The 22950-nt window shown below is 43.1% G+C and overlaps 6 non-coding genes across 6 annotated transcripts; all 6 read left to right on the top strand.

Moving 5' to 3' along the window:
* Window positions 1-8504: 8504 nt before the first annotated feature.
* Window positions 8505-8578, top strand: trnat-ugu (transfer RNA threonine (anticodon UGU)). Its single transcript has one exon. It is a non-coding gene; the product is annotated as a tRNA-Thr (tRNA).
* A 500-nt stretch (window positions 8579-9078) lies between these two features.
* On the top strand, window positions 9079-9152 carry trnat-ugu (transfer RNA threonine (anticodon UGU)). Its single transcript has one exon. It is a non-coding gene; the product is annotated as a tRNA-Thr (tRNA).
* Window positions 9153-9563: 411 nt separating this feature from the next.
* On the top strand, window positions 9564-9637 carry trnai-aau (transfer RNA isoleucine (anticodon AAU)). The gene has a single exon. It is a non-coding gene; the product is annotated as a tRNA-Ile (tRNA).
* A 500-nt stretch (window positions 9638-10137) lies between these two features.
* trnat-ugu (transfer RNA threonine (anticodon UGU)) lies at window positions 10138-10211 on the top strand. Its single transcript has one exon. It is a non-coding gene; the product is annotated as a tRNA-Thr (tRNA).
* Window positions 10212-18168: 7957 nt separating this feature from the next.
* Window positions 18169-18242, top strand: trnat-agu (transfer RNA threonine (anticodon AGU)). The gene has a single exon. It is a non-coding gene; the product is annotated as a tRNA-Thr (tRNA).
* A 500-nt stretch (window positions 18243-18742) lies between these two features.
* On the top strand, window positions 18743-18816 carry trnat-ugu (transfer RNA threonine (anticodon UGU)). Its single transcript has one exon. It is a non-coding gene; the product is annotated as a tRNA-Thr (tRNA).
* Window positions 18817-22950: the final 4134 nt, after the last annotated feature.

Consider the following 22950-nt stretch of genomic DNA (forward strand, 5'->3'; position numbering starts at 1 on the left):
TACGAAAACACCATTTTTACGAAGGTGTGAAGAGTTCATCTAGCTGTGTTCGCTTTTGCAAGAGAAGTACAATGTTTTGATAATTGGCTGAAAGGTTTTCTTATTTGTGTGTAGAGTTTTGCAAAAATAGCCAATAGTTACAAAAAATGTGCTTAAGCAATCAGAAAAAACTGTAATTGTTTTGCTGCAGTGATGCTGCTTCTTCAATGAATTTACAGTTTTTTCTGATTGCTTAAGCACATTTTTTGTAACTATTGGCTATTTTTGCAAAACTCTACACACAAATAAGAAAACCTTTCAGCCAATTATCAAAACATTGTACTTCTCTTGCAAAAGCGAACACAGCTAGATGAACTCTTCACACCTTCGTAAAAATGGTGTTTTCGTATCAAACAGTACACACAAGCCATCATCTACTAAGCACACAATGTGCCAACTGCACACTGATGGTATGAATACAAAACACATCTGGCTTTTGCTTTCTCTGTGTACAGATGTCAATTTGAGGTCATACTTTTGTCATAGTGTCATGTAAACATACAAGGATCCAAACTTCAAGTATTGGTGTTTATTCACATTCATCAAAACCAAGACAAAGTCAGAACACAAAATAGTAATTTCACAAAAAAAAAAAGGAAAAAAAAAGACAATCAGCCTACATCATGTCGTCTTTCTGGGTCCGGCCACAAAATTTCGTCCACATCGCATGCGATATCCTCCAGTCCAAGGCACCGGGGGAAATATCTCCTTGAATGCCGTATCCAGGCCTGACATGATGCCTGGTCAATATCTCCACATGCCTCCTCCATTGCCTGTAAAAGGGCTACCTGTTGATGAGGATGACGGTCGTACACTTTCCAGCGCCAGGCAGAGAAGAACTCCTCTCCCTCGGCCTCCTCGGCCTCCTCTGATTCTCACTCTTCTCACTCTTACTGCTCCTTCCATTGTACTCCACATAGACAGCTTACCTGTGGCTTATTTATAGTGCTTAGGCTGATTGCAAAGTGAACTAATTCTCTAAAACAGTTTTCACATGTGAAAGTGTGCCAGACAGTTGGCAAAATAGTGTTAATGATAGCCATACATGTGTATAATTTTGCTAGGAGTGTGTTGGAAATTTGGTAATTGAGTGTAAGCAGTGAGTTGTGCCTACAGTTTTGCAAAGTTTGTGTTACAAAATTGCAAACTGAGTGCAAAGCAGTGTATGTGCTTTTAGTTTTGCAAACTCAGTGAGTGGTTTTGCTATAAGTATTAATAGTTTTAGAAATTGTGCTATAAGAATCACAGTTAGGGTTTAAGCAATCAGAAAAAACTGTAAGTTACTGTAACTTACCTCAGGCATCGTATGGCTGTCATACTCTAACTGTGCATGCATCCTGCAGCAGCCAGTTAAAATAATATTGCGTTGTTTTTTTAATTGAATAATGCATTTCATTACCAATATGATATCAACTGAAATATTAAACATATATAAATTTAAAAAATAAAAATAAAAAAACTATGTAATTTCATGTACTCTTGGGGGCCCCCTGGTGGCCACGGGACCCTAAGCAGCCGCTTAGTTCGCTTATGCCTTGGGCCAGCTCTGCATATGGGCAAAAAAGAAACATCACACATGCTCCTCACTGTCCTAACCATCGGCAAATAAACAATCCTCGTGAACTGGAAGTCAAAAGAGAAATTAACCATAATGCAATTTAAAAATCTACTGCTAGATCACATTTCTATTGAGAGAATGTCTGCCTGTACAAAAAATCGACTGATGGAATTTGAATACACTTGGAGCCCAATAATTAATTTCATCATAGTGTTGTTGGGGGTAGTGGGGCTTCGCCACTCCGGCCTCGATACACCTGGGAGGGGGCGTATGGGATCCGGCCAGCGGTGGAGCCCCTGCCCGGACCTCCCCCCCCCTTTTTATGCACCACAGTTTTTAGTTTGCACACACTTCAGTTCACACACTCAATCACACACACCCACATGTACACACCTTACACACACACTGAGCGGGGGGGTGATGGGGGCCTGTGGGGGGGGCGGGTGTCTGGCTGGGCCTTCTTGGTTCTGGGTCCAGCTCGTGACGGGGCTGGGGGTTGTGGGCTGGGCCGGTGGCTCCCCGTCTGGTGTCCTCTGGTGGGGTCCCTCATGCAGGGGTGGTGGGGGGAGGGGCTGTTGTCCTGGTGCTGAAATATATGGAATTGAAATACTGCCCATCTCTTTACAAAAGCAGTTTCAACCTCTGATGGTAGAACTACAGACTACAGAGTCACACAGACTGCTTCAGTGCAACACGACTCTACTGGACACGGTGAATAAAGTTCGCCGTGAACTTCCTCCATCGGCGCGCATGTATTCAGTATGAGCAGCAACACGCAGGTGGCCAGTAGCTGTATTTTACAACATGCTGGACCTGGCGGCGGTGAATGCCTACGTTCTGTACAAGGCATGCACAGGGTAGAAAGGAAAAAGAAGATTGTTTCTGAGTCTTCTAGCCAAGGAACTCCGTTGCCGTTTCATGCAGCAAAAGGCAATGGAGACAGAGAGGAACGCTGCTGCAGCGTTTGCTGCTGCTGTGCCAGGACCTGTACAGACAACTCAGTGCCAAGTACAAGAGAGCTGCAACAGAAATCGCAGCAGGTTTACCTGTGTAAAGTCTCACAAATTCACCTGCGCCAAATGCAGGGACGATGGTCACTGGGTCTGCAAACGCTGCAAACACGGACCTAAACAGACAGACAGACTGTGTGGGAAAGTAACCACTGAGAGAAAAGGCAGAAAGATGATGAAGAGATGAACCTGGAACTGAGGGACTGATACAATTTTTTTTTTACATTTGTGTACAAACATACATTGGAGACTGATGTCTTAGCATGTTTTCATTCTATTCATTTCATTTTATTAGCAACTTTTTATTCTATTTTCACTCTATTTTTTGTAAATAAAACAGACTTGTGTTTGCATTAGGGCTGTCAAAATTAACGGGTGAACGTGGATTAATCCATCATCATGATTAATCTGATTAAAATTTTTAATGCAATTAACCCATCTGCAGCGCAGAATGACTCAAAATCCCAGAAATGTCTCTGTCAACCCATTTTGGGCAGTTCTGGTGCGTTCCATTTGCCCTGGGAACTCGTATTCCGAGTCGAATTCCGAGTTTTGAAGCCGGAAGTGACAACGTGCACTCCCGTTTCTCGGAGATCCGAGAAATATCTCGGAGCAGCACAGAGGATCCCGAGTTCAGAATCCAAGATGGCTGTGCCCTTTATCAACAGAAGGGAAAGTTGTAGTTCTATACTGTTTAAGCACTACTTCTCATTTGTGACTCATTAAATCGGTCGCACACACTATATTGTCCAACTTATCTGTGGACGTGTTGCAAAAAAGATTGCTTTTTGATATGGGTCCATGGTATTGCATTTCTGTGGCAGATTGATTGCATCCGACTCATGTTCAGGATGTTCTGTAAACATGTTAAGTGCATATATATTCCCTTTTTCTTGAGTCTGTTTGGTCATGCAAAATGAAATGCAGTTAATATAGATTAAAAATGAATGATATTTGATAGTGATTAATCGAAATTAATCCACAGAAACCCTGTGATTAATCTGATTAAAATTTTTAATCGTTTGACAGCACTAATTTGCATGTATTTTGTGAATGTGAGTCTTTCTTATTTGCAGGTCAGTCAGTGTGTGGGATATATTGTATAGATATCACAGGCTTTTGTGAAGGTTTCCATGTCACACAAATAGGTTTGGACTGCCTTGTATTTGAACTAGGAGTCTGAGTAAATAAATGCAAATGTGCCAGGATTCACAGGTAATTAGTGTGTTTGCTCAACAAAAGCAGGAGGACAATGGAGCTGAAGACCTGAACAAATCTGCGCAGGCTTATTAGTTCAAGGGAATTTACGCAGATTTGCGCAGGCTTAGTAGTTCTAGCATCAGAGATTGAAATTGCTTTTGTAAAGAGATGGGCAGTATTTCAATTCCATATATTTCAGCACCAGGACAACAGCCCCCCCGCATGAGGGAACCCACCAGAGTACACCGGATGGGGAGCCACCAGCCCAGCCCACCAGAAAATGAAAAGCTCAGTAGTTCTGGTGTTAATTGCCATGTGTTTGCGTGCAGACAAGAGCACGGACAGCATTAGGGGAGCTGGACACTGTTGCAAATTGCACTGTAATGTTGGTCCAAACATCCAAACTAGAGAATCTTAAAACACTGTCTTGACAGTCGGATAAAACCAGCCACAGCCTAAGGATTAATGGAGCTCAGAATGGGCTTGGATATCCCTGATCTATCTGCCGGTTCTTGTTGGCCAATTCATCACTCAATCCCATCAGAATCACTCTTGGCACTGAAACAGCTGATAAGCCACAAATCATCACTGGGAAAATAATCATTGTGATCTGTAAATACTCCCTCTTTTCATATTTGGCCACACACAACGTCCTCAAACAAAGCTAAATACTTTACACCATAATGATGCTGTGTGTGACATATGTAGACAGGGGTCTTTTTATACCTATTATATATGGGGGCACACATGTTGCGGCCTGCATTGACTTGTCCTTACGCACAACTCTAACCTAAATATTTATAAGAATAGATAGTTTGGTATATATAACGTCATTCATTTAAAATGATCATTTAAAAACAAATGCTGACTGTTAGTTGTACATTGTGGTGTTTTCAGTTACAGCTGTCTGTATTTCCCATAGTCCTATGTGATTGTTCCTCAGAACTATTTGAACAATCTCTGCCTCTTGTACAACCAGGTCCAGTGCACAGCTCAGGTAAACCTGTGTAATCGTCTCATGCTGCCATCTTTGTGCATTTTCAGTCTCGGTGCATTGCCAGTTATTTTTTTCAACTGCACAGTGTATAGTACATTATAATACTTACAGAGGATTAAAGTTAACATTGACAACATGTCTTACAAGAGGGCTACAATAAAGAAAACTAAAGTTTCAAGGCAACATGAAGGTAATGCACAATCAGGGATGATCAATTTCTGAGGCATGTATTCAAAATAAGTATTTTAATAAGCATTTAACTTAAATTGTGCTTGTCTCAGAGGCTTGAGAGTACGCCAAGGGAAGACGAAGTGTCTCCAGGACGACTACAGGCAAACTGGCACTGCCCGGGCAGATGAAAGAAGAAGGGCACAGAGCCAGGTTGGGTACCACAGCGCTATCCAGCCCACGGTTGCCGATGGTCACATTCCACCAGAACCCCCCAACACTGACTCCCCGGGGAACTTCCAAGCAGCAGAGCAGATCTCAACAAGCGAGGATCAAAGGAAAGGAAAGATCCTGGCAGGAAGAGGAAGATCTTGTGGCCAAAGGCTAAAAATTTAGAAGTTTGGAGAACAAATGTGTTACAAATGAAATAGCACATTGAGCCTGGGTTATTTCACAATTTTCATTACAGAGATATTTGTGAAACTCATATTTGAAATAAAAGTATGTGCTACAGCTTAATATTTTTTTTCATACGTTATTTTGTATTTTCAAAATGTGAGCACTATCCCCCATACAGGAACTGTGAATAAGAAGCCTTTAACCTGGGCAGAAAATACATTGTTTGTAAGTCGGTCATAATGAAAGAGTACCAGTTTCAGAGGGCATTAAGTTGAAAAATACACAGTGAAATATCTAATAATAATATCTGAACATTCAAACACAGCATACTGTACAACTCAGTTTACAAATTAAACATTTTTATTTCAAAGTACTGTTTAATTTCAGAGCCAAATGCCATGTGCCCATAAATATTTGAATTATTATTGTTTATTATTATAAATGCCGATTACATTCCTGGAGCCTTCGATTTTGCATACACAGTGCCCTCTACAGGATCCTGTCGAAACAGCATCTCCTTCAACCTCATTTACAAAATGTGCGTTTTTTCACAAAACGTTTTTCTTTATAAATCCCAAAATCTTCCTATAAATGTGTGTATGAATTCTTCTCATCTTTTTCAGTCACACGGAGCCTTTATAAATGAGCTCCCCGATTAATCTGCTTACATGAAAACATCTTAATTGCATTAAGGCATTTAAACGTAGCCACCGAACAAAAGGTAACTGGGTGATTTAGCAAACTGCATGTTCCTCATCTCCTCTGTATGGACCATAGAGCTGTGTATCGGAGAGTCTGGCTACGCGCTACGTTTCACGATACAGGGATTACAATTCAATACGCTGCTCTATTTTGCCGTTAAAAAAAAATCTGCTTTTAGGAAAACTTGTTATAGTATAAAGAGCACACCGCCAAATGCATGAAATCTGAGTAAAAGCATTTGATTTTTAACTCAATCAGAATAGAGGGATCTGCATTTGCATTTATCACAGTACCTGTAACAATCCAGCATCGTAGGACTACAACTATTTCGGATTCAGCCAACGGGTAACGTTACTAGCCAGCAGCGTTGTGCAAATTACTGAAAAGTACTAGTTACCAATTACTTCATATGAAAGTAATTATAATAAGGGTGGCAGTGGAGCGTGTGTCTGACTGAGGGGTCGCAGGCCGGGATCGCGAGCAGTTCCAACGTGTGGTGGGTTCGGCACCGCGCTGCATCAGCGCCTGCTGCCCCGGCCTGAATAATAACCTAATGAAAGAAAATAACAGCGGGCTAAAGGCTGCCTAGTGATCACATTAACATGGCGTCGCTGTTGAAATACATGGCGCAGACATCGGGGGAATATGGAACCAAATGTTTCTGCAACACAGAGATGTTTGCCGGTGGATTTTCAAGCATCGCGGAGACATAGTACCAATGCATTTGTGCTCTCTGGGTAGTTATAAATTATTTTAAACCAATTATTTTAGTGTTGCAGCTATGACAATGCCAGATAATACAACTGTCTAATTGAATTTATCACCATACCTATAATATCAGCCATTCATTGCGCCACGGTGAGGTCGGATGGCGTTACATCATAAACAGGAAATTAGGGGAACGTGCTGCCTTCGTCCATTAATATTTTCATGCAAGACAAAGCGAAAGAGCCCATTTAAATTTAAGTACTTTGCTTTTTTAAAAAATGTGATATGGTAATTAGTTACATTACTCCTTACAGACAAAAGCAGTGGAATTATACTAACGCGTTACTAGCAACACTGCTAGGCAGTTAGGTTTGCTAATGCTAAAGCTAGCAGTGCAGCCTTATGCTACATCCTCTCGCAAGATAAGACAGCGTTACTGTCACTACCGAAAATGTTACACCTACCGTAAATGTAACTTCCGCTACTACGCATGCGCACGCTTGCGACTTCTGGAAGGAGGCGTGCTATTTTTACGGCATCTTGTCACATCTCATCATCTGTTGATTTTTGATGAGAATGTCAACAGCGAGAGGAAAGAGATTTAACCGGATAATGATGGAGACCTTCAACTTTAAAAGATTTTATTCCACACAGGGCATTAATGTCTAATGTGCCTCAGAAGGAGCAACGTAAAATACGGCGTATGGCCATCAATTTTACAGTCAAAGGTGACATTACTTTAATGTTCTTCTCTATGTGCTAAATGAAATTACCATTATGTATTACACCCAGTTCGATGTGCTGTGAAGTTACTTAAGAGCAAAAGTGTCAGCTAGGCACTCGCACAACGTGTCTTTGCTCCTGCCAAGGAGGCATTACAATAGTACTGCTCGAGAAATTGGTTCAAATACTGAAGAGTTTGCTAGAAGCCACACAGCTACCTTCCTCGTTGGGCAGTGAACATGACAGAGGTGAACAGCAGTGGCCTGGAGAAGTAAAGTTATGGAGAAGAAAGAATTTGAAGCGGTTGTGTAGAGGAAGTGTTGACCAATTTCAACGGTTGGCAAGGATCATAGCCACGATCATGTAATTGTGAAATATGTAACTGACAGACAAGGGTAGTGGTGGCCCTACTTTTTCTTGTCTCTTGGTGCTGTGGCTTAGTTGGTTATAGTGCCTGACTAGTAAACAAGAGATCCTGGGTTCAAATCCCAGCAGTGTCTTGAATTTCACTGTAGGAAATGAAATGCTGTGAGCTTCTTGCCTTTTTTCCACTGAAGGCCGTCATTGTGGGAAGAAATTGTCAGAAGCAAATCATTTGCTCCAGGTGAGGCTTGAGTTCAGAATCTCAGCATGGCCCAACCAGACGCTGCCATGTGCATAGCACACGCTGACTGATTACAGTACAGGAGCCTCTGACTCAAGGTGTGTGAGTACACTATGTCAGTGTTTTCTCGAAAAATGTTGTTCACACAAAAATCTTGGGCCCATACCTTACTTTCCTTAAGTAGTAGACCACTGAGATCCGGTTGAAGTTTCAGCAGATTCTCATTATCTCAATTGCCACCATTACGATCTACTAATTGAAGAAGCAGGGGAGTCTTGACTGACTCAAATAATGAAGAGTGTACAATTGGCTTGCTTCTAAACATTTTCTGCTGTCAGGCTACTAACTTTAGTAGTTTGATAATCCCTGAAATGTGAGTTGCAAATTTTAGTGGTGGGTGCTGTGGCTTAGTGGTTTAAAGCACCTGTCTTGTAAACAGGAGGTCCTGGGTCCAAATCCCAGCAGTGCCTTGAGTTTCACTGTAGGGAATGAGATGCTGTGAGGTATCTGCATTTTTTCCACTGAAGGCAGTCATTGTGGGAAGAAGCTGTCAGAAGCAAATCATTTGCTCCAGGTGAGGCTTTAGTTCAGAATCTCCGCATGGCCCAACCAGACGCTGCCATGTGCATAGCAGACGCTGACTGATTACAGTACAGGAGTCTATGACTCAAGGCGTGTGAGTACACTATGTCAGTGTTTTCTCGAAAAATGTTGTCCACACAATAGTCTTGGGCCCATACCTTACTTTCCTTAAGTAGTAGATCACTGAAATCTGGCTGAAGTTTCAGCAGATTCTCATTATCTCAATTGCCACCATCACGATCCACTGAGTGAAGAAGCAGGGGAGTCTTGACTGACTGACATAATGAAGAGTGTACAATCGGCTTGAATCTAAAAATTTTATGCTGTCAGGCTACTAGTTGTAGTACTTAGACAATTCCTGTAGTAAGAGGTGCAATTCTTGCCAGGGGGTGCTGTGGCTTAGTTGGTTAAAGTGCCTGTCGTGTAAACAGGAGATCCTGGGTCCGAATCCCAACAGCACCTTGTTAATGCTGATGAATCTTTTGCCAAGAATAACCTTCATGTCTGCTGGAGGCATGGTAGGTGTAGACCTTGTATGTTAAGAGCAAAAGTGTCAGCTAGGCACTCGCACAACGTGTCTTTGCTCCTGCCATGGAGGCATTACAATAGTTCTGCTCGAGAAAATAGTTCAATACTGAAGACTTTGCTAGAAGCCACACAGCTACCTTCTTCGTTGGGCAGTGAACATGACAGAGGTGAACAGCAGTAGCCTGGAGAAGGATAGTTATGGAGAAGAAAGAATTTGAAGCGGTTGTGTAGAGGAAGTGTTGACCAATTTCAACGGTTGGCAAGGATCATAGCCACGATCATGTAATTGTGAAATACGTAACTGACAGACAAGGGTAGTGGTGGTCCTACTTTTTCCTGTCTCCTGGTGCTGTGGCTTAGTTGGTTATAGTGCCTGTCTAATAAACAAGAGATCCTGGGTTCAAATCCCAGCAGTGCCTTGAATTTCACTGTAGGAAATGAAATGCTGTGAGCTTCTTGCCTTTTTTCCACTGAAGGCCGTCATTGTGGGAAGAAACTGTCAGAAGCAAATCATTTGCTCCAGGTGAGGCTTGAGTTCAGAATCTCAGCATGGCCCAACCAGACGCTGCCATGTGCATAGCAGACGCTGACTGATTACAGTACAGGAGTCTATGACTCAAGGCGTGTTAGTACACTATGTCAGTGTTTTCTCGAAAAATGTTGTCCACACAATAGTCTTGGGCCCATACCTTACTTTCCTTAAGTAGTAGATCACTGAAATCTGGCTGAAGTTTCAGCAGATTCTCATTATCTCAATTGCCACCATCACGATCCACTGAGTGAAGAAGCAGGGGAGTCTTGACTGACTGACATAATGAAGAGTGTACAATTGGCTTGAATCTAAAAATTTTATGCTGTCAGGCTACTAGTTGTAGTACTTGGACAATCCCTGAAGTAAGAGGTGCAATTCTTGCCAGGGGGTGCTGTGGCTTAGTTGGTTAAAGCGCCTGTCTTGTAAACAGGAGATCCTGGGTCCGAATCCCAGCAGCAACTTGTTAATGCTGATGAATCTTTTGCCAAGAATAACCTTCATTTCTGCTGGAGGCATGGTAGGTGTAGACCTTGTATGTTAAGAGCAAAAGTGTCAGCTAGGTGTTGCAGCCTTGACATTTCATGTTTTAAATATTTAGGTTTAAATGTTTAATGCTTAGATATGTATTTTGTTTTTGTGCTTTTTGTTGTAGTTGCCTTGGTTTACATGGGAGAGGAACAACAGTAGCGGAAAAACTGAACTGTCCGTTTAAGGCGAGGGTCGTGTGATTGTGGGAAAGGGGTTTTCCGTTGATGTTAAAAAAAAAAAAAAAAAAAAGTGTCGTAAAGAGTAGAAATCGGGACACTGCCTGTATTGTTCGGTAAAAGAAGTACTGCAAAATAGATGGCTGAAAAACGCTGAATTATTAAATCAGTTCAAAAAGTAAAGAACCGGAGTCACTTTGATCGTTTCATACCCGTCAAGGGTGTAACATATTTGGTGTTTCCGCCCGGTTCGCGTCGTTCTCTCAAGCAAAGTGGTGAAAGGGAAACCAGCTGGATCGCATGGACATGAACATATGGTGAGGGAGAAGACGCCAACGGCAAAAAGACCCGACAGTATTCCGACGGCGATGAGGTAAAAGACGGTCATGTCTGACTCAGAGGTAATGTCACCAGAGTGGGAGAGTACATTCAGGGAGATAGAAGAGAAACTGATTTTGCTGTCTGCTGCGGAACTGATAGAAATGTGCGCAGCATTTAACATTACTGTTAATGAAAGTGATAAAACTCTGTCTCGAAAGTTGAGGAGGCTTGTTTTGCAGTATTTAGAAGGGACTGAAGTAACTTCGCTTGAAGATGGGGGAATGTCCATTTTGTTGAGAGCAAACGATCGCATTCACGCGATGAGGGCGACCCGTGATCGCGATGGAGAATCTAGTTCTGATGAGATCGTCAGGCGCAACCGCGAGGCAAATGAAGGTATGGCAAACCGAAACAACACTGAATCTGTACTGATTCCAGGAACAAACCAGACAATAATTCAGCAAATGTTTCGAAGGGATTTAAAAATTGTTGGCCAAATTGGGGAGCCAAATCAGAAGGATAAATTGAGTTATTCAAGTTTGGAAAGACAAATTCAGGGGGCATTAAAAAAGGGGTATGATGAAAGTGAAATAGTGGAAGCTGTTATACAAGCTATAACTCCAGGACTGAAGCTGAAGAGCTACCTGGAAAGTCGAACAGATTTGACTTTGGTTGCCTTGCGACAAATTCTAAGGACACACTATATTGAGAAGGACGCCACAGAACTGTACCATTCACTTACTCGCGCAGTGCAGGAAATAAAAGAAACCCCAAGTCAGTTTTTAGTGCGAGCTATGGATCTGAGGCAGCAGGTTCTATTTGCTTCAGAGAGAGTGCACACTGGACTGAAATACACCCCTGAATTGATCCAAAGTCAGTTCCTCCAAACAGTGTTAACAGGACTTCAAGATGACACAATCCGCACAGATTTAAAGCCATATCTAAGTGATCCACAGACAACAGATGAGGTTCTGCTGGAAAAACTGAATGCTGCATACAGCTTGGAAATGGAAAGGAAGAACAAAATGTTAGCTGTGGCAAAAACTAGGATGCTGAAAGTAGCGTCAGTAGGTGAAGAAACAAGTGAGAGTATTGTTCCAGGCTGTCACCAAGAGCTTAATGAAAGACAAGCGAAGATTCAAAAATGTGACACTTTGATGGAAAAGGTAGATGAAGGAAATAAAGCCATCTGTGAAGCAATTCAAAATCTTACTGCACATATAGCAACCCTCAGTCACACTTCTGTGCTTCAAGCATCAAAAGCAAGTGGACAGTCAGCTAGAAAGTTTTATCCACAAACTGGGGCCAGATATAACAAACAATGTAAGCAATGTGAAAAAGATAACCCAGGTGGGAAGTGCACCCACTGCTATAAGTGCGGGAGCGCAGAACATTGGGCAGCAGGCTGTCGGAAGAGACTAATGACAACGGCCAATTTAAATAAAATTGACATATCATCCTCTGTTAGAGGGAAGGCAAACTCAGTGGACATATTCCATACTACTATTCCCCCGTCTGGTAAACAGCAGCGAGTTACGAGACTGGTGGGAAAAAGGTGTCTCGTTCAAGGCTCTTTAGGGGGTGTCGCCACTTCAGTATTGTGGGATACTGGGTCGCAGGTGTCCATTGTCAGCAGTGAGTGGAAAAGAAAATACCTGCCTGAGGTTGAAGTGAGGCCTGTGAGGGATCTGGTGGAAGAGGGAGGACTGATCCTCTCTGCTGCCAATAAAACACGCATCCCCTATGAGGGTTGGATGGGAGTGGAGTTTAGGCTGTCCAAGAGTACACTAGCTGGGACAAGCGATAGCCCACTCTGGGTACCCATCCTCATTGCTAGCACCGACATGGAAAGTCCCATTATTGGATTTAATGTTATTGAAGAATTGGCACAGAAAGCTGCTGCGGAATCGGATACACCCTCTGGCTCTATGGTACAGAGACTGTGCTCAGCACTGGATGTGGTTCGGAAAAGAGCAAGAGCTATTTTATCAGTGTTAACCAAACGCCAGCCCGACCATGATTATCACATCGCCAGGACAGGACGTCTGCCCACTGTTGTACCCAAGCATCAGTCAGTGAGTGTGAGTTGTGGATATCTGAATAGTAGTGTCATGAACAGAACACATGCCGTGTTAGAACCAAACCAAGATGAGCCATGGTCAGCAGGGCTCGTGGTCCGAGAGCAACTTATCCAGCTTCCGACAGAGGAGAAAGGACAGATTATGGTAACTGTTGAGAACGTAACAGACAGAGATGTAAGTTTGAGTGGGCGTACTGTTCTGGGTGGGTTGCATGCAGTTGATTCAGCTTATCCCCCGTCAATCATGTCACCCTCATGTGCAGAGCCCCGGACAGTGGAAGACAGTAACGAGACTAATCAAGTGAAGCAGGCAGGCAAGCCTACACACAGTGAGCCATGGGATCCTCCAGTGGATCTAAGCCAATTGCCAGAAGATCAACGACAGCAAGTACAGCAGATGTTGAGAGAAGAGTGTAGCGTGTTTGCTAAGGATGACTGGGACATGGGGTGCATCTCTGACTTAAAGATGGATATACAGTTGAAAGATAATATTCCTGTCCAGAAAACATATAACACCATCCCTAGACATTTTTACCAGGAAGTCAAAAACCACATCCAAGATTTACTGAATCAGGGACTGATTCAAGAATCATATTCTTCATACTCATCACCAGTAGTGTGCGTCAGAAAAAAAGATGGTGGTCTACGTTTATGTGTGGATTACAGGCAGCTGAATGAGAAAACATTAGCTGACCGACACCCCATCCCTAGAATCCAGGAGATCTTGGATAACCTGGGGGGCAACTCATGGTTCACGTGGCTGGACCAAGGTAAAGCGTACCACCAAGGGTTTGTGGGAGAGAGCAGTAGGCCATGCACTGCATTTATCACACCTTGGGGTTTGTATGAGTGGGTCCGGATTCCATTTGGCCTCACAAACGCGCCAGCTGCTTTCCAGCGGTACATGGAAGGATGTTTGAGGGACCTGAGGGATAACATCTGTGTCCCTTACCTAGACGATGTGTTGGTGTTCAATGCAGACTTCAGCCAGCATGTAGAACATGTCAGGAAGGTGCTCAGGCGACAGCATGAATGTGGCATCAAGCTGAAACCAAGGAAATGTGTGTTCTTCAAGCCTGAAGTGTGTTATGTGGGTCGCATCATCTCAGCAGATGGACACAAGATGAATCCAAAAGAGGCAGAAGCAGTACGAGCTCTAAAATATGAGACACCATCCACAGTTCGTGAAGTGTGGAAGTTACTGGGTTTCCTGAGTTACTACAGGCTGTATATACCTAACTTCTCTCGGACAGCGAGATCTTTGTACGCACTTTTGGCAAAACCTCAGACTGGATCAAAACAGAGGAAAAAGGGGAAAGGTAGTGGCCATCAACCAACCCAGTTGCCACCGTCCCATCCAGTTGAATGGACTGAGCTTCACAGAAAAGCCTTGTCAGAAATAGTAGATTGCCTTTCAAATCCACCGGTAATGGCATATCCTGACTTGGAACAGCCCTTTGTACTACACATTGACGCATCTGAAGATGGCCTTGGAGCTGTATTGTATCAGCAGCAGGACGGGGTCCTGAGGGTCATCGCTTATGGATCCAGGACACTGACAACAGCTGAGAGGAATTATAGGTTGCATTCAAGCAAACTAGAATTCTTGGCTCTCAAATGGGCTGTCACAGAACGTTTTCGTGGTTATTTGTTTCATGCGCCACACTTCACAGTGTACAGTGACAATAACCCGTTAACTTATGTCACCAAAACGGCAAAATTGAATGCCACAGGAATTCGCTGGGTTGCTGAATTGGCAGATTACAGATTCACTTTGAAGTACAGGCCTGGGTCAGCAAATGCAGATGCGGATTTCCTCTACCGGAGACCAAAACCAATTGAGGAGATTATACAGGAATACACCGAGGAACTTCAGCCTGGGGTGTTGCAGTCACTGAGTGAAGCGCAGAGCATGTCAGAGAGAGATGAGATTAACTGGATATCGGCTGTGACATGCAATGTGGATGCTCTGTATAAAGACATCAGAGACACTGTGTCCATTCAGCCTCTGAAGATGGAGGACATAAAAAATGCACAGAGCACAGATCCGGTGATAAGCCGAGTGGCGATCCTGAAAGGAACATGCAGTCACCTGAGGCACAAAGCCAGGTTGCAAGAAGTAATGGCCGTACAACGAGTCCTTCGAGAATGGCCTAAATTATGGTTAGATGCAGACGGGATTTTGTGGAGAAAAACAGCGTCCAGAAAACAGTTGGTGATTCCAGAGTCACTCAAACCCACCTTTTTCAAGCACCTGCATGAAGAGATGGGACACCTGGGTGTCGACAGAACGGTTGCGTTAGCTCGAGAACGTGTCTTCTGGCCGAAAATGAGAGAAGAGATAGAACATCACATAACTAAGGTATGTCGATGTATAAAAAAGAAAAAACCCCACAGACAAACTAAGGCACCTCTCCAGAGTATTGAATCATCCGCTCCTTTTGAAATGATTTGTATTGACTACCTTCATTTAGAGAGGAGCAAGGGGGGTGAAGAATACATATTGGTAGTGGTAGATCATTTCACGAAATATGCTCAGGCATACGCAACCAAAAATAAATCTGGCAAAACTGCAGCACGCAAGCTCTTTGATGATTTCATTACACGTTTTGGTTTTCCCTCCAAGATTCATCATGACCAGGTGTGATGGCTACAGCCACACAGTAAGGCTAGAAATATATTTACATCCTTAGTTGATTTGTTTTGTATGTTTTTGTTTTATTTGCAGTAATTTATAGGTTTTGATTTTGCCTTCTGTTGGGGTAGCATGTTTTCATGTTGTAGGGTTGTGTGCAATGATTGTTGAAATCAATCATTTTGGTTTGCAGTTATTTTGGTTTTGGGGGGATGGTCTTTTCTAGGCAGCATAAAGGTGTGGCTGAGGGTGGAGATCTCCCAGAAGGACAACTGCTGGAGCAGGGGCAAACCATGTGCTGCCATGGCAAGAGGGGGGAGTTGGTGTTTAGTTGTGTTTTGCTTTGTTTAATTATGTGTAGCGATTATTTGGTTTACCCCTTTGTATGTTAATTGGTTTGGCCAAACCTCTATATATGTTCCCTCGTGTTTCTTTATTGAGAGGTCAGTTTGTTTTAGTTACTACTTTGCTTTGTAATGTTAAGTTTTGTTTATTTTTGTTGATCTCTTTTATGGGCCCAGTTATTAAGATCTTGAGTTTACTATTGTTTGTATTTGGGGGTTAATAAAGCCCTGTTTCTTTAATTAAGTTCCTGTGTTTGTGTTGCCTGACTGCTTGGTCCCTCACACCAGGGGAAAGAATTTGAAAATGACCTGTTTCACAAATTGCAAACTTTTTGTGGAATCCAACATTCACGCACGACACCATATCATCCCCAGTCAAACCCGGCCGAACGTTTCAATAGAACCCTGCTGAGTATGCTGCGTACATTGGAGGAGACTCAGAAATCCAGATGGAAGGAACACCTGAATAAGGTAGTTCACGCGTATAACTCCACTGTTCATGAGGCAACAGGATTCTCTCCATTCTTCCTTCTGTTTGGGCGGGAACCTACTCTTCCAATAGACCTGGTGCTCCCCCTGACAGATGAAAGAAAGAGACAGTCGCAGGCTGGGTATGCTGAGAAGTGGCGAGAGACAATGCAAGAGGCCTATGCCATAGCAATGAGCAACATGAGAAAAGCAGCTGCAAGAGGACAAAAGATTTACAACCAGCGAGCTTGGGGCTCCACCCTTGAGCCTGGTGATCATGTTCTCGTGAGGAATCTTACACCCCGAGGTGGACCAGGTAAACTGAGAAGTTATTGGGAGGAACAGACACACGTTGTAAAAGGCAGGAGGGGCCGGTCTATGTAGTTGAACCGTTGAGTGGGAACGGAAGGCTACGGGTGCTGCCCCGGAATCTTTTGTTACCTTGTCCTTACTTGATTGGTAAACCTCAGAATGACAACCTGCAGCCGCAAAATGAAAAGAACAGCCACAAAAATAAAAAGAAAAAACATGAGAAACCTATAAGAAACACGTACCAAACAGAAGAGGACAGCTCTGATGAAGAGGAGTTCAACTGGCAAATAAAGAAACAGCAAAAACCTTACCTCAATGCACAGGCGGAAGAATTTCACCCAAAGATGGGGATTCAGATTAGGGAAAATGTGAATTCACCCGCAGGTGAACCCCGGTTGGAAGATGGTGCACCGAAAGTATTTGGTGCTGAGGACATGGATGAAGATAGCACAGCAATGTCCGTACCTGACGAGAGGCAGGAGATAGTTGAGGTACAGGAAAGGGAAACAAAGAGAGCCAGAAGGCTTCCACTTATCTTTACTTATGACCAACTGGGCCAACCAAGCTATCAGCCAGTACAAGCCAGTAGTAGAAGCATAACAGGTGCAACCCTGGAAGTTATGGGGGTGACCAGGAGTAACCCAGATACCAGCTCTTCATTGTATCCTTTTCACTTCTAATTGTGTCTAAAGGGAAGTAGGGGTAAAGTCTATAGGATGGAATTGCAAGTGAGATGATGTATAATTAGCAGTAGCAAAATATTGAGTATTCAAATGAATAGGAATATATGTTGGGTTGTTTTTTTTAGTAGGAGTATTGATGTGGGAAAGACATATGGCAGAAACAATACTTGTAAGCATTAACGGAGGTGCATGTGGTAGTTTCCTTGCCCCTTACGGCAGATAGGTTGGGCCTACCTTCATCCTGGCGAGGGAGCATCTCTACATATGGTGGGGCTGATCATCCCTAGACCATGTGCCTGCCAGGCTTTATGAAAAGAAAATGGACAGTAACTGGACAATGATTAATCACAGAGTGACAGTACTCTGAGCTGCTATCATACCAATGCATGATGCAGACACACTGTCGTAAAGAGTAGAAATCGGGACACTGCCTGTATTGTTCGGTAAAAGAAGTACTGCAAAATAGATGGCTGAGAAACGCTGAATTATTAAATCAGTTCAAAAAGTAAAGAACCGGAGTCACTTTGATCGTTTCATACCCGTCAAGGGTGTAACATAGGCACTCGCACAACGTGTCTTTGCTCCTGCCATGGAGGCATTACAATAGTTCTGCTCGAGAAAATAGTTCAATACTGAAGACTTTGCTAGAAGCCACACAGCTACCTTCTTCGTTGGGCAGTGAACATGACAGAGGTGAACAGCAGTAGCCTGGAGAAGGATAGTTATGGAGAAGAAAGAATTTGAAGCGGTTGTGTAGAGGAAGTGTTGACCAATTTCAACGGTTGGCAAGGATCATAGCCACGATCATGTAATTGTGAAATACGTAACTGACAGACAAGGGTAGTGGTGGTCCTACTTTTTCCTGTCTCTTGGTGCTGTGGCTTAGTTGGTTATAGTGCCTGTCTAGTAAACAGGAGATCCTGGGTTCAAATCCCAGCAGTGCCTTGAATTTCACTGTAGGAAATGAAATGCTGTGAGCTTCTTGCCTTTTTTCCACTGAAGGCCGTCATTGTGGGAAGAAACTGTCAGAAGCAAATCATTTGCTCCAGGTGAGGCTTGAGTTCAGAATCTCAGCATGGCCCAACCAGACGCTGCCATGTGCATAGCACACGCTGACTGAATACAGTACAGGAGTCTATGACTCAAGGTGTTTGAGTACACTATGTCAGTGTTTTCTCGAAAAATGTTGTCCACACAAAAATCTTGGGCCCATACCTTACTTTCCTTAAGTAGTAGACCACTGAGATCTGGTTGAAGTTTCAGCAGATTCTCATTATCTCAATTGCCACCATTACGATCTACTAATTGAAGAAGCAGGGGAGTCTTGACTGACTCAAATAATGAAGAGTGTACAATTGGCTTGCTTCTAAACATTTTCTGCTGTCAGGCTACTAACTTTAGTACTTTGATAATCCCTGAAATGTGAGTTGCAAATTTTAGTGGTGGGTGCTGTGGCTTAGTGGTTTAAAGCGCCTGTCTTGTAAACAAGAGGTCCTGGGTCCAAATCCCAGGAGCACCTTGTTAATGCTGATGAATCTTTTGCCAAGAACAACCGTCATGTCTGCTGGAGGCATGGTAAGTGTAGACCTTGTATGTTAAGAGCAAAAGTGTCAGCTAGGCACTCGCACAACATGTCTTTGCTCATGCCATAGAGGCATTACAATAGTGCTGCTCAAGAAAATAGTTCAATACTGAAGTGTTTGCTAGAAGCCACACAGCTACCTTCTTCATTGGGCAGTGAACATGACAGAGGTGAACAGCAGTGGCCAGGAGAAAGAAAGTTATGGAGAAAAAAGAATTTGAAGCGGTTGTGTAGAGGACGTGTTGACCAATTTCAACGGCTGGCAAGGATCATAGCCACGGTCTTGGAGTTGTAAAATACGTAACAGAGAGATGAAGAATGCCGCTTATGTCAAAATGACAGGTTGGGTCAAAGGTCACAAAGGTCAAATAAATCAAAAAGTGACAGGTCCGGGCTGCAAGCCAGGTGTCGTCATAAGATAGTGCGAGGTGGCAATTTTTTTTGGCTGTGAGCCAGTTGAGGGAGTTGAGCGTTGGGATAGGGGTTTATTTGTATATAGTTTATTTATGTATTATAATTATTATTATTTAATTATTTATTATTATTTAATTATTTATTATTATTTAAGTATTATTATTATTTTATATTGAGTAGAGTGCTTATGAGTGTGGTGTTTTGTCTGCATCCACCGGGTGCCGAGCAGGGGACTGAGCAGGGGGGGGTTGGTGCGTTAAGGTTGTAAGGTTATCTGCGGGTGTGGTACCATCAGATTGGAAGCATGCTAATATAACACCCATATTCAAAAAAGGGGATAGAAGTAATCCGGCAAACTATAGGCCAATCAGTTTAACTAGCATTACTGGAAAAATAATGGAAGCTATAATTCAAGTGAAAATGGTAGATTACCTAGATGCAAATAACATTATAAAGGATAGCCAACATGGATTTAGGAGAGGTAGATCCTGCTTAACGAATCTGCTTGAGTTCTTTGAGGAAGCTACAAGTGAAATTGATCACAAAAAGGCCTATGATGTGATTTACTTAGATTTCCAGAAAGCCTTTGATGTTGTCCCCCACAAACGGCTCTTGTTAAAGCTTAAAGCTGCAGGAATTTTAGGAACTGTGGCAGCTTGGATCAAAAACTGGCTAACTGATAGGAAGCAGCGAGTAGTTATTAGAGGCACTATGTCACAGTGGGCCTCCGTTTATAGTGGGGTACCGCAGGGTTCAATTTTAGGACCACTATTGTTCCTAATTTACATTAATGATATTGACACGAATATATACAGTAAACTGGTTAAATTTGCAGACGACACTAAGGTGGGCGGGGTAGCAGATACTAATCTAGCAGCAGAGAGGCTCCAACGGGATCTGGATTTAATTAGCGAATGGGCTGATACTTGGCAGATGAAATTTAACACAGATAAATGTAAGGTAATCCATGCAGGGAGCAGAAATATACAGTACAGATATTTTATGGGTTCCACTGAAATAAAGGTAGCTGATTACGAGAAAGATCTCGGTATGTATGTTGATGCTTCCATGTCCCACTCTCGCCAATGTGGGGAAGCAATAAAAAAGGCGAACAGAATGTTGGGTTATATCTCTAGATGTGTGGAGTTTAAGTCAAGGGAGGTGATGTTACACTTATATAATTCCTTGGTAAGACCCCACCTAGAATACTGTGTGCAGGTTTGGTCACCATACCTCAAGAAGGACATTGCTGCCTTAGAAAAGGTGCAACGAAGAGCTACGAGAATGATTCCTGGTCTTAGAGGAATGTCTTACGAGGAGAGGTTAGCGGAACTGAATCTGTTCAGCCTTGAGCAAAGGAGACTAAGGGGGGATATGATTCAGGTCTATAAGATTCTAACGGGTCTGGATGCCGTTCAGCCAAATGACTATTTCAATATTAGTCTAAATACTAGAACTCGTGGCCATAAGTGGAAATTAGCGGGAGAACATTTTAAAACAAATTTGAGGAAGCACTTCTTTACACAGCGTGTAGTCAGAGTATGGAATAGTCTTCCTGCTATTGTAGTGGAAGCTAAAACCATGGGTTCCTTTAAATCAGAGCTAGATAAGATTTTAACAACTCTGAGCTATTAGCTAAGTTCTCCCCAAACGAGCTTGATGGGCCGAATGGCCTCCTCTCGTTTGTAAATTTCTTATGTTCTTATGTTCTTAAGGTCCCAAACACTGGGTCTGAGTGGGGTGGGTTACCTGATGGAGTGTGAGCGTACGCTGTACCGTGGTAAGGTCCGTGGCTTTGGAGAATCTGTAGAAAAGGGCTCGGAGAGAGCGATGCTGTGTCTGGTGCGGTACCGTGGTAAGGTCCCGTGGCTTTGGATAATCCGCAAAGGACTCGGAGAGAGCGATGCCGGAGAGCTGAGAGTTGTGCTGCGCGAGACTGAAAGAAACCCTGTGAGAATGAACAAGTTGGAGCTAAGAATGAGAGGAGGGTCTGGGTCTGACGCTATCCTCCTCCAATGAACGCTTAGCAGTAGTTTGACCATCTGTGTGTGTGTGTGCGTGAAAGCCGACACCCCCCTGCAGCAGTAGCAGTTTGGCCTTGTGTTTTTCCTCATGCAACCTATGTACATCCCGATAGGTCAAATCCCGGTCAAACTGTAATTTGGCGGGCCACACATCAAGTTTGACATTTTGTATTTCAGTAAATTTTGTTTGAAATTTTGTCTTTTCCCCCCGACTCCCCGCCACACATCAAGTTTGACATTTTGTATTTCAGTAAATTTTTCTTTTCCCCCCGACTCCCCCCATACCGTCTTCGCAGTTAAAACGTACATCGAAATAGACAACAGATAAAACTTGACAGGACGTATATTTCTCCTTAAAGAATCCTAAAAAGTACCCAACCCCAGAAATTTTTAGTAGGCAGAGCAGGGTTTCCCTCCTTTGGTAAAGAGACACAAGTACCCCACACCCAGTATCATCAAGGTCTTGCCCTACTGGAAAGAGAAAACTACACGGGACCTGCATAGAGTGAGTATATTATTTCTTTTATGCGTGTTTTATGATAAACACCATACAATAAAATAACTTAAAATAATTATTTTTTTTTTAGAGATTCAGCTATTTTGGGTTTGTTTTTTTCTCTACGGGAGACGCTGCGGTTAGAAAACTCCATATAGTGAGTATATTATTTCTTTTATACGTGTGATAAAAACGCTATTCATTAAAAATAACTTATTTCATTAAAAATAACTTATTCTAATAATAGGTATTCTCTATTATTTTATGTACAAGAGAGACGGCACGGACCGGTCAAGAGAAAATCTACGCAAGACCTGAATCAGCAGGTATGGACGGAGCAACACCCCCTCCTATACCCGAAGCGCTATTAAATGAAATAGACAACATCAACAACGCTAATAATGAGAATGATGCGGTTTATCAACACGACTCGCCAGCACCACCACCAGCGCCTACTGTATACCCGAAGCGTTATTAAATGAAATAGACATCATCAACAACGCTAATAATGATGAAAATGATGCGGTTTATCAACACGACTCGCCACCCACGGCGTCTGGCGAGTCCAGGGCCCAAGAGCCCTGTTTCCTACCGTCCTTAGAGACATTAATAAGCATGTTAAATGAAAGGGGCTCTGAAGCAGAAGCGGTGCTGCCCGACGACGAGGTCGCGTGGTCCCCCGCGGATTCTGAATTGTGGGAAGCCTTGTCAGACGTAGAATTTCTTCTCGATGCCGAGGAGATTGAAAATGACTTGGGACTGGGGCAATTTGAAAATGTTGAACAGGAAGGTGCCGGTGGTGACTTGGATCCCCAGCCTGATGGGGTCGTGCATCGCCGCAGATTCAATAATGTACAGATTAGGCGGATTCTAAATATTCCGCGACCTAGAAACGAAGCCAATTTCCGCGAGTACTATGAAAATGTAATCGAGGGGTTTCAAAATATTGTGAATGAGGCGATACCTTACGCCGCATGGGGAGCTTATATACAGGTCACCCTGCGCGGTGACTTTTTAAACGACGAGCTGTCGCAAATTGTACGGTATGGGGAAGGGGAGCTGACAGACTTGCAACAACTGCTGGATCGCCTGGTTCAGTCTAATCAAGAGATTTTAAACGATTCCAACCTAGAAGTA

This window comes from Paramormyrops kingsleyae, chromosome 25 (assembly GCF_048594095.1).
Source record: "Paramormyrops kingsleyae isolate MSU_618 chromosome 25, PKINGS_0.4, whole genome shotgun sequence".
Lineage (NCBI taxonomy): Eukaryota > Metazoa > Chordata > Actinopteri > Osteoglossiformes > Mormyridae > Paramormyrops > Paramormyrops kingsleyae.